The sequence below is a fragment of the Acomys russatus genome, chromosome 5 (assembly GCF_903995435.1).
Source record: "Acomys russatus chromosome 5, mAcoRus1.1, whole genome shotgun sequence".
In the NCBI taxonomy this organism is placed as follows: domain Eukaryota; kingdom Metazoa; phylum Chordata; class Mammalia; order Rodentia; family Muridae; genus Acomys; species Acomys russatus.
This window is the reverse complement of record NC_067141.1, coordinates 61,467,279-61,478,939: the sequence shown is the minus strand read 5'-3', so window position 1 is coordinate 61,478,939 and position 11,661 is coordinate 61,467,279. Positions and strand designations below refer to the sequence as shown.

The 11,661-nt window shown below is 46.8% G+C and overlaps 1 pseudogene; it reads right to left on the bottom strand.

Annotated features, from left to right (window-relative positions):
• Nucleotides 1–2,206: 2,206 nt before the first annotated feature.
• Nucleotides 2,207–2,863, bottom strand: LOC127190094 (high mobility group protein B1-like; annotated as a pseudogene).
• Between the last annotated feature and the right edge of the window lie 8,798 nt (nt 2,864–11,661).

Genomic DNA, 11,661 nt, shown 5'->3' with positions numbered 1-11,661 from the left:
TCAGTGGGGAAAAAAATCAAACCTCCATGGAAATTTCTGCCAGACACTTAAGGAAGCAATGATAGCAACCTCGTGCACGCCCTTCAGAAAAGACCAGGCAGAAACATAAAGTTCAGCCCCCAGGAAGATGAACAGAAACGTTTCCTCCCATCATACTTAAGGGAGAGCTGAGGTAGAATTAAAAAAAAAAAAAGCTAGAGTAAAAAGGAAATTCTGGATCAGAAAAATGCAGTAAACGGAAGTTTAAATCTCAGCAAGTTAAGGTCAAGAATACCTTGGGGGACCAAGGAAAGGACAGGGGGTTACATAATCCTGACAGAGAGACTGATAATGACCAGGATTATCACCCACCCCGCTGGAGTCCTGGAGGCAAAGCAAAGAGAAGGTGGGGTTGAAAAGGTACCTGAAGAAAAGAAAAGGGAAAATGTAGCTGAAAATTTCCCAGATTTAAAAAAAATTTACTTATTTTTATTTTATGTGCATTAGTGTTTTGCCTGCATGTGTGTCTGTGTGAGGGCATCAGATCTTGGAGTTACAGGCAGTTGTGAGCTGCCATTTGGGTGCTGGGAATTGAACCCAGGACCTCAAGGAGAACAGTCAGTGCTTTTTTTGCTTTTTTGGTTTTTTTTTTTTGAGACAACGTTTCTCTGTGTAGCCTTGACTGTCCTGGACTCACTTTGTAGACCAGGCTGGCCTCCAATTCACAGCAATCCACCTGTTTCTGCCTCCTGAGTGCTGGGATTAAAGACATGTACCACCACACCTGGCCAGTCAGTGTTCTTAACCACTGAGCCATCTCTCCAACCCCCCAACCCAGATTTTACAATGTGTATATGCCTACAAAGTCAAGAAAATGAACAAACCCAAACCAATCTGTGTCAAGACACAACACAGCCAAACTTGTGAAAACCAAAGCAACTGTGAAAACAGCAAAAATAAAATACCTTCCCTACAGGTGACAATTAGAACAATAGCAAGTTCCAGAATAGACAGGTCAGAAACAAATGACTCGCCATCGTCAAGGAAGGAACTCTCTACCCAGAATTCTACATCCCGAAGTCTTTTATTCTTATTTATCTATGTGTATGTGTCTGTGTGAATACTAGCCATGTGTGTACAGATGCCCTTGAAGGCCAGAAAAGGACACTGGACCTCACAGAGTTACTGGCTGTTGGGATCTACCAGACAGGGGTTCTGGGAACCCAACTCCAGACCTCCACAAGAGCAGCAAATGCTCTTATCTGTTGGCACATCTCTGCAGCTCCCTACCTAAATAAAAAGTATTTTAAGGCAAAGACGACGATTAATTGTCAGGTGAAAGGAAAAATGTAAATTTATGGCCAGGACATCTCCCCTAAAAGAACAGCAAACAGAAGTTTTTCATACAGAAAGAAAAAGATAGGCTGGAGAGATGGGTTAGAGGTTAAGAGCACTGGCTGTTCTTCCAGAGGTCCTGAGTTCAATTCCCAGCAACCACATGGTGGCTCACAGCCATCTACGATGTGATATGATGCCCTCTTCTGGCCTGCAGGTGTACATGCAGGCAGAGCGCTGTGTACATAATAATAAATAAATAAATCTTTAAAAAGAAGATAAGGAGAAGGAACTTTAAACGCTGGGAAAGAACAAAGAAAAACAAAAATGACAAGATGGGTAAACACTCATTTTCCTTTAGTTCTTGAGTTTTCAAATTTATGTTTGAGGGTCAGATGCAAAATATATTATACACAGTCTGATTGCACTTTTTTTCTAATAAAAATTGTATTTACTTAGAAGCATTCAGAATATCAACAAAACAGCCACAACTTTTTTCAATTACAGAGTGGTATTCAGTTAACGGGACAACAATTATCTTTGTATAAACTACATCACAGACACCTGAAGATGAAAAAATAAAAACAAAACAAAAAAACCTACCACCCCCACACATAACTAATTTGTGCTGTGCACCAACTAGAACCTGCTTTACATTTTTATGTCAACTTACAATGTCATGCGAGGTTAGTGGCCATTGAAAATGCCACCAGCTAAAGACTAGCTAAAGACACGTTTGGTAACGTGTTAACTGTCCAAAATAAAGACACTGTACAGTTTAAAAACAAAACTCACACAGTCTTATGTTTCAATTTTTTTTCTTTAGGAGTGAGTTCTGTATGGTGTGGGGGTAAATGCTTTATAGACAAAAAGAAAATGCACTAGAATCAACTTATTCATCATCTTCTTCATCATCATCCTCTTTCTCCTACTCACCCTCTTCATCCTCCTCCTCATCTTCCTCTTCTTTTTCTTGCTCCTTTCAGGCTTGACCACTCCCTTTCCACTGCAGCGGGTTTTCCTTTAGCTTCGTACTTCTCCTTCAGCCCCGCAGCCTTCTTCTCACAGAGCTGCTTGTCATCCGCAGCAGGGCTGCTCCACATCTCTCCTAGCTTCTTCTCACAGAGCTGCTTGTCATCCGCAGCAGGGCTGCTCCACATCTCTCCTAGCTTCTTCGCAATGTCACCAATGGACCAGCCAGAGAGGTCTTTCTTGATTTTGGGGCGGTACTCAGAACAAAACAAAAAGGCCGAAGGAGGCCTTTTGGGGCACTGGGGTCCTTGAACTTCTTTTGTCTCCCTTTTTGGGGAAGGGTGTAGGTTTTCATTTTTCTTTCATAACGAGCCTTGTCAGCCTTTGCCATATCTTCAACTTTGCCCTTTTCTTTGGCAGACATGGTCTTCCTCCTCTCTGAGCACTTTTTGGAGAACTCTGAGAAGTTGACAGAAGCATTCAGGTGCTTCTTCTTGTGCTCCTTCCAGCAGGTTTGCACAAAGAATACATATGAAGACATTTTCCCTCTCAGCTTTTTAGGATCTCCTTTGCCCATGTCTAGTTGATTTTCATCCATGAGGCACAAGAGTCGCCTGGTGCCCGTCCAGCTAATTCTTGTTCTGGTTCTGTCTCTGTGAACCTCAGATGCCCACAGTCTGATTTTAAAATATATTATATATGGCGGCCAGGTGTAGTGGCACATGCCTTTTCCCAGCACTCAGAAGGCAGAGGCAGGCAGATCTATGTGAGTTCAAGGCCAACCTGGTCACCAAAGAGAGTTCCAGAACAGCCAGGAGTGTTACACAGAAAAACACTGTCTCAAAAAAAAAAAAAAAAAAAAATATATATATATATATATATATGTAATATGAGGAGGGGCAACAGATGTAAAAGATTTCTAGTGATAATACCAGTTGACTGAGATAAATGGGAACATATAATGCTTAAAGGAAATCTTTTTAAGACTATACAAATAGATGTCCACAAAAAAGTCGCAAGTTAATCATAATGGAATTCTGAATAATGTTGAAGTAACTCACAAAAAGGCAAAAGAAAAGAAAATAGAGAAAGACAAGGGTACATCTCCTTCACACATGTACACACACAGATATACAAACACACTCATAGAAAGAGAAACAGAGGGGGGAGCGAAATGAAATGGAAGACTTGCGTACTGATATGCCAGTGATTTCACCAAATATAAACGTAAATACCAATTAAGGTGCAGAATACATTTAAAACATGACCCTCCTATAACCTGACTACAAGAAACTCACTGCAAATGCAGCCATATAATCACTTTAGCAGGCAGGGATATAAAGGGCACATTATGTTAACATCGATGTAGGCTTGGGTTTTTTAAAGACCTACTTTATTTAGGGTCCTTAAGCGCTTCTACCTCCCTTCCAACCAACTGACCTGAGGTAGGAGAGAATGCAGGTTAATAGAGGCAGAGGATTTAGACTTTTCTAGAAGTAGTTGCTTGGGACGATTCCACTCTTTGTTGTTAGGATACCTGCAGTCCTGTCAAATAGCGAACACCAAACAGCAGCACGAATCAGTAGCAGCGGAGTGATCCAGCAAAAACAATAAAACTCCACTGAATCGGCACCAGTCAGCAGGCTCAGCTGGAGCACCATGAGATGTTCTCTGGAGCGTTTCTCTCTGCAAAGTAAAGTGTCAAAGAACAAATACCAGAGACGCCTGCTGACTGGTGCCGATTCAGAGGAGACCAAAATAAATGGAGCACCCCGCATCAGAAGGCCCAATTCTTTTAAAATGTTGTCTCTCCTAAAGTGGATCTCTAAATTCAGTGCAATATCAAGTAAAATTCCATCAGCCCCTTTCAATAGAAATTCACAAGTTGATTCTGAAACAGGTATGAAAATACAAACGTATGAAAATACAAAGGAACTGCAATAAGGCAGGCAGTTTGGAAAGAGAACCCCTTTGAAAGGCTCACACTGTCCTACGCAAAGTGCAAGCCTAAGCTGCGGTAATCAACACCATGCCTTTGTGAAAACCATGGGTCAGTGCAGGTGTGGCAGTCCGATGGGCAAGCATCTTCCTCACTTGCGAGGAAGGAAGCACCACGCTGTGCCTGAAGAGGTGGCATTAGGATGCTCCTGGGGAGGAGCATCACCAGCAAGACCCTCTGCCTGGTCCTCTGCACTCTTTAGTAGCTGCTAGACTCTCCAAGATTTTTCCAAGAAGCCTCTTGGGAAGATGACGGGGCAAAGCCAGGGTGGAAGACAGAGCACTTAATCAGTGTTCACGGCCTGCTGAGGGGTACAAGGTGATGACCCCCAGCAAACTCCTCAATGTAAACTGAGGGGTCATCTGACCAGGGCAGGGAAGAGAGCTGGAGGTGCCATCTGAATGGCAGAGGCAAGAACCTGGGAAGTGTGGCCCTCGCCACTCACGGCTCCACCAGAGAGAAACCTTGGAAACATGGGTTTGGTTTTCTTTTGTTTGAGTCCCTAAGTTACGACACGAACAGTAAAGTGCTCAATACATCTCTGTTGAGTGAACAGATGACCTCACAGGCGGCTGGGATTCATACTTATTGTGCCACGATATACAATTCATGACTCAGGCATCTCACAGTGAGGGCAGGAGCTGGGTCTTTGCCTCTTTGTGTTCCTGTGGTGCCTAGAAAAGTGTTCTCTTTGCAGAGATGATGGATCTATGCCCAGGAGTTAGTTAGTACAGGACAACACCCTGTCTTGAATGAGACGCATTCAGCTCTTAGCTTTGATTTACTGATGCTTGCCACAGGCACAAGGCGTTGCACCAAGTTCCCATCACTCCACCTTACCACAGTGACAGTAACGCAAAGAGCCCTGGTGGGCAGGAGCTATGCCCATTAATTGGTAATGAAGAGAGGAAATTGCTTGCCCTCAGAAGCACATTGCCGCTGCTATGTGGGTGCAATTCCTTTCCCCGCCTTGTTTACTAGCACTCAAGGCTAAAAGGAGGCTCAGGTTCTCTGCATTTCCTCTGGATGCTTCAGTCAAACGTGCAGAGGTCAAGGCGTCCTAAGAAAAGCGGTTTTAGGCAAGCGGCTAGGAAACAGAGCTTTCCTGCTCCCTTCTGGGCAGTTTTCTTCTGTGGAGACATTAACAACCCTACAGGGATTTAACTCTTCTTTGGCCACTGGGGTATCTGGGATAGTCAGAGCCTAAGATGCAAGAGTCAACTTTAAGTTATAAAGGCCAGGACCAACCCCAAGGGGAGGAGAACATTAATGATGAGCTCTTCGTTCTTCTGCAGGCTTCGGGGATACCTGTTGGCCACCTGGCCTCTGGGAGATCTCAGATTTTATAGAGGCTGGTGTTTCAATGTCACGGGTTCTTATGGTGTTGAAAAAAAGGCTGAATGCTCTATCTCAAAGGAAGACTCTGCCACAACCTATATGTTGGCCTGGTCTCCTACCACTCTTGGCCCAGGAGAATTGGGAACATGCTGGGGACAGTAATAAGGAATACTCACATACACAAATGTTTCACAACAGGATTGAATCCTTGGAGTCACAGAAGTACTTGTAGGAAACTCCCCCCGCCCCCCCCCCCCCCTTTTTTTTTTTTTTTTTTGGCTTTTTGAGACAGGGTTTTTCTGTGTAGCCTTGGCTGTCCTGGACTCCCTTTGTAGACCAGGCTGGCCTCGAACTCACAGAGATCCTCCTGCCTCTGCCTCCCGAGTGCTGGGATGAAAGGCATCTGGCTCCTGTAAGAATTCTTAAAATGGCCAGGCATGGTAGCACACGCCTTTAATCCCAGCACTCAGGAAGCAGAGGCAGGTGGATCACTGTGAGTTTGAGAGAAACCTGGTCTACAAAGTGATTCCAGGACAGCCAAGGCTACACAGAAAAACCCTGTCTAGAAAAACAAACAAAAAAGAAGAGAAGAAGAGGAAGAAGAAGAAGAAGAAGAAGAAGAAGAAGAAGAAGAAGAAGAAGAAAGAAAGAAGAAGAAGAAGAAGAAGAAGAAGAGGAAGAAGAAAGAAGAAAAAAGAAGAAGAAGAAGAAGAAGAAGAACTCTTAAAATGTCCTGTATACATTGTTCCCCCATTAATCAGGAAGAGATTCAGATGCTGTCTTAAAGAGGCACTGTTTATTGCCATGAAGAGACACCATGGCCACGGCAACTCTTATAAAGGAAAACATTTCATTTGGCTAGCTTACAGTTCAGAGGTTTAGCCCATTATCATCATGGCAGGAAGCATGGCAGCACACAGGTAGAAATGGTGCTCGAGAAAGAGTGGAGAATTCTACATCTGGATCCACAGGCAGTGGGAAGAGAATGAATCACACTTAGCCTGCCTTGAGTTTCCGAGACCTCAAAGCCCACCCCCCAGTGACACACTTCCTCCAACAAGGCCACATCTACTGCAGCAAGGCCACATCTCCCAATGGAGCCACTCCCTATGAGCATATAGGGCTGTTTTCTTTCAAACTACCACAGATACATTTGAGACTAACCCTGGATGAACACACCTGAGGTCTCCAGAGACTCAGACCACCATCCATGAAGGAGTCCTACAGGAATCCAAAGATCTGGAGTGGGCAAAATTCACCAGCCAAGTCTGAGGTGCCAAGGAAAATGGCATCCACAAACTTCTCGATTCTCTAAGAGCAAACATTTCCTAAGAGTGTGGGTAAAGAAGGGGTTCCCCGGTGTCAACAGGAACCGGAATTACCTGGGGGGGCTTTCTAGGTACTGAGTATTAGGTACCATCGCCAGAATTTGTGATTCAATGGGTCTAATATGGGGCCTGGTAACTGTCATCTCTAGCACCTTCCCAGGTACTGCTGCTGCCGCTGGTCTAGGACCACTCTCAGAATGGTTGGACCAGGGTCTGGTGCCAGGAGTGCCCCCTGCCCTGTCTGAACATGTCCAGTGGTTTGATCTGGCTTCTGATGGGGCCTGTCTCCCATCCCTTCATCCTCTGTGCTGAGATCTAACTTAGTCTTGGTTGCCCTTTGATGTCTATGGACCCATACTCTCCTGGCTCTCTATTGGATGTCTTGGCACGATTCTTGCTTGATGCAGGGATTTCCCTTGATCTCTGTTCAACCCCTTGGAAAGCCAAGTCAGCAAAATTCCCTCCTATCTGTTCCCTGCTGGGAGCAGAATATGTGCTGATTTTTAAAAAAGATATCAGAATCTGTTAGTCCTAACCTCAAGTAATGCTGGGCATGGTGATGCATGCTGTTACTCCCAGCACTCAGGAGGCAGAAGCAGGTGGATCTCTGTGAGTTGGAGTCCAGCCTGGTCTGCAGAGTGAGTCCCAAGACAGCCAGGGATACATAGAGAGACCTTGTCTCAAAACTAAAAATTGAAAATTAAAACACTCTTCTTACATTCTCACTGGAAAGATAAAGACCAGTTCTTTACAAAGATAATATAATTTTCTCTTGTGGTTGACAATCCACAATTCGGGAGAAAATAAAACCGCATATATCTATGTGCTCCTTACTCAATAGCTCTCTTCCCAAACTCTTATTTCCCTCAGAATTCCAGTCAACTCCAGCGTAATTCACAAATGGTTGACCCGGGGCTAAGAGGGAACACCATAGTGTTTCAGGAACCTCTGTCAATCATTTTCCCCAGAGGGGGTGTGATGAGATAAAACCCTAAGTGAGGAGAGCCATCACACAGCCACTGAAGTTCTCAGGCTAGCCCACCAAGGCCCAGTAATCTCACCTGGCAAGAGAAAGTGGAAGAAGCAGCACTATCACTATTCTTGTTGCTACGAAAGACCAGGGAAATATTGTGACCTAAGAAATGTCTTTTAATTTAACGTGTCTGGTGCCATGTGAGGAAAAAGGGCCTCAATTACTTGTGGGTAAAAAGGGCAGTGCAGACGTGGTGAACTCGTGAAGAGACCTCAGGGGCTTCTGGTCACTGGCACTGCCTTTGTTCAGTCTCATCTTCCCAGAATGCATGGCTTTAATTTACCTGAACCGAAGGATGCCCTTGTGTTGTGCTGAGCCTATGTTTAACTGCTGAGACAGGAAACCAAAGGGTTGCAGGTGGCCCCGGATCAGAGGGTGGGATGGGGGATGTCTCTGAAGGAGCTGAAGAGGTCTTGGAGACAAGTTTAAGGAGGGTTCTTGTGGCTAAGAGAGAGAGGAAGGTGGTGGGGGGAGAGTGGTCTAGAGGACAAGGAAAGAATGAATGACAGAGAGATGACAGTGAAGGTGGTGATGACTTCGACCCTCCCCAGGGAAGGAGGAGTCACACAAGAGAAGCTGGGGGGAGGGTTGTGAGGGAGACTATGCAGGAAAGGGGGTTGAAAGCAAGTAGAAAGGAAGGTCTAAACATCTATGGGAAGTCAGCGCATTCCTCTGGGAATCCTGGATGGAGGCAGACATGCAGGTGGGGTGTCTGAATCTTGCCTTTAGCAGTTCCCTGCTTAGAATAATCCTCACACTTCTTCCACTCCATCCCCAGGCCCAGCTATGAATGGATCCTAGCTCCAGTCAGTGCTTAGAAAGATTTGGGTTCCTAAAACCTGAGCGCACACCTCCACACCTCCTCAGAAAGCTGTGTTACACACACACACACACACACACACACACACACACACACACCCCTACCACCTGGCTCTGGGGCAGGAGGCTCATAGCTCTCAGTAGAGGCTGCTCCTGTCCCTGTGTCCCTGTTGTGTGCCCTGGGTCCCTGGTGTTGTCTCTCACTCTTCACTCTTTGGCCTTCTCTATTCAATATCTTGGGCTTAAACCCAGGTCACATGTCTTCACTGTCCTCCTTTGGGGAGTTCTCTCGCCCTCCATAGCCCCCAAAGCTGAAGCTGAGTGACTTGCCTCCTCCGAGGCGTGCACTGGGCATGGCACAAAGACAGCTGTGTGCTGAGATCTTACACAGCTCAGAGCGGCATGACAGCTGAAGGCCCCCTGTGGTGGGGATGGAGACGGGATAGAAGGGGGCCTGGGTACATGGGCCCTGAGGCTAAAGGAAGAGGTTCCAAAAAAACATGCTCCACTGAGAGCTGAAAGGACTGGAAAGTTCCGAACTCCAACCTAAAGGGATGTGTGTGCACATCAGGGCTGGAAGACAGATCATTTTATTTGTTTGTTTGTTTATTGGTTTTTTTGGAGACAGGGTTTCTCTGTGTAGCTCTTGCTGTCCTGGAACTCACTATGTAGACCAGGCTGTCCTTGAATTTAGAGATCCTCCTGCCTTTGTCTCCCAAGTGCCACCACACCTGGCCACCACGGCTTATTTAGCGACGAGTGTGACTATATTATAGCTTGTAGACTCTTAGGCATATGTGTAGAATGAGTCCCCTCTGAATCACACCCTGGGTCCCTGTGGATGTTGGGGTAAGCCTGTCTAGCCCCAAACCTTCCTTGGCAGCAGAGAGTCCCTAAGGAAGACGTGTCAAAGCAAACGTCTTCTGCCTTGCCCACAATTTCCTCTCTTTCTTACAGCTAGCTTACCCCTTCTCTCTCTCTCCAGGAACTATCTCCTGGGCTATCCACCCTCTTTGCTGAATTTTCTCTCTTCACAGTAGCAACCCAACCTGCTGAGAAAAGACCCCCCTCCCCAGTTCCTAAAAGCCTGCTAGTCACCTCTCACTGAGGGAAAAGTCCACACAGCTGGTTTGTGCTCCCTCATTCACGATCACAGTCCACCTTCCTCACAGCGGTGCATGTCCTTGAGGGCAGAGACTGTGTCTGCTTGCAGTCTGTGATTTTTCCACCCCCAGGCCTCTTTTTTTTTTTTTTTTTTTTTTTTTTTTTTAAACTTCGAGATCGTTTGCGTGAGAAGCTGTGGCAGGGCTGGAACTGGAGCTAAGCCAGGGTGGGAGGAGCAGGGAAAACGACCACGTCGAGGAGCTCTGAGCAGAGGTGGGAAGAAGGACAACCATGGAACCCTATAAGGGAGCCCGTGGAGACAGACAGAGGCAGGGCTTGACAGCACTTCCGGAAGGCCAGGCTGTGTGAGGTATAATGAAGTCCGGGTCGGCAAGGAGGAAGGGAAAGCACCTTCCAGGCTTGTTGCTGTAGCACACTGGTGAGGTACTTGATGTCAGTGGAGCAGGGATGCCAAGGAGGGATCTGGGATGAACAGGGGATAGACAAGCACTGGAGAAAAGGCCTGGGCTGGATCAGATGGCTTCCAGGAGCCACAGGGCTCACCGGACGTGACATTCCCAGGCATGTGCAACGCACCGAAGCCTCTGAGAGACCGCTGGCTCCGACAAGCTGAGAGGCTTTGCCCTTTCTTTATTTCTTTTGTTTTGTAGTTACTTTCTCTTTGCTGCAACAAAAACAGCTTAAGGAGGCGTTCTACGCACAGTTCGGGATGCAGCCCATCATGGCAGGGAAAGCGCGGCGGCAGCAGACAGTCACAGTCAGGAAGTTGTGTGACACTGCATAACTCACTTTCTCCTTCTGATTCTGTCCAGGGCCCCGGTCCATGGGACAGTGCCACCCACAGCTAGGGCAGGGGTCTTCCACCTCAACTAACCAAATATAGAAACTCCGTTATAGACATGCCTTGTTTTATTACGTTATTAAAACTGTGAAAATATGGTGCACAGAGCATTTGAGGAGACTGAGTGAGATGGAACCCGTCCAGAACAACTGCTCCCCGACCTCCCTGCCACTACAGTGATCTGGCAGGAGCTGCTCCTGGCTGGCTGGCTGTCCGTATCTCCTCCGCTAGCCTGTAAACTTGCCTGTGTCTTCCTGCGACCAGTCTGGGGGGGACCTGTGACACCCCTCACTACCACTAGGTCCACATATTCCATCTGTGAGTAATTACTGAGCGCCTGCTGAATGCTAGGGCTTGTAGTAGGATCTGCATTAGCATTAACCAGGAAGGCCAAAGAGCTGCAAAGGCAAGGCAGAAACGGACTTGCTCACGAAGAGTGTAGCAAAGGGTCGCTGACCCTGGGCTGAGGTCCTGGGAGTCCAGCCAGGCAGGAAGGAGGAAGCTGAAGGCCCAGTTAAATCTCAGCATTCTGGTGCGATCACAGGCAGCAGAGATGAACTGAGTTCTCTCTTTACACCCTTACAAAACAGCACTTAAGAATGAGGGTATAGTTCCTGAGGAAAATCCCGCTACAGTTAAGCGTAGGCCCACACCCTCACTCTTCACGGAAGACCCTCACCCACTGCCCATCACCCCTCTGCATGACATCTTGCCAGGTAAGAACTTCCGGAAAGTATCAATTCATTCATTGGGCTTCAGGGTATTTTTAGCTCTGGGCAGCCAGGCCTGGTGGGTGACTGGCAGCAGGCGGAGCCCTCCATGTTGCTCCTGGCTCAGCATTAGAGGTGGCTGGGCAGAGGGGTGGAGGCCCATGCATACCTGGTATCCTGGT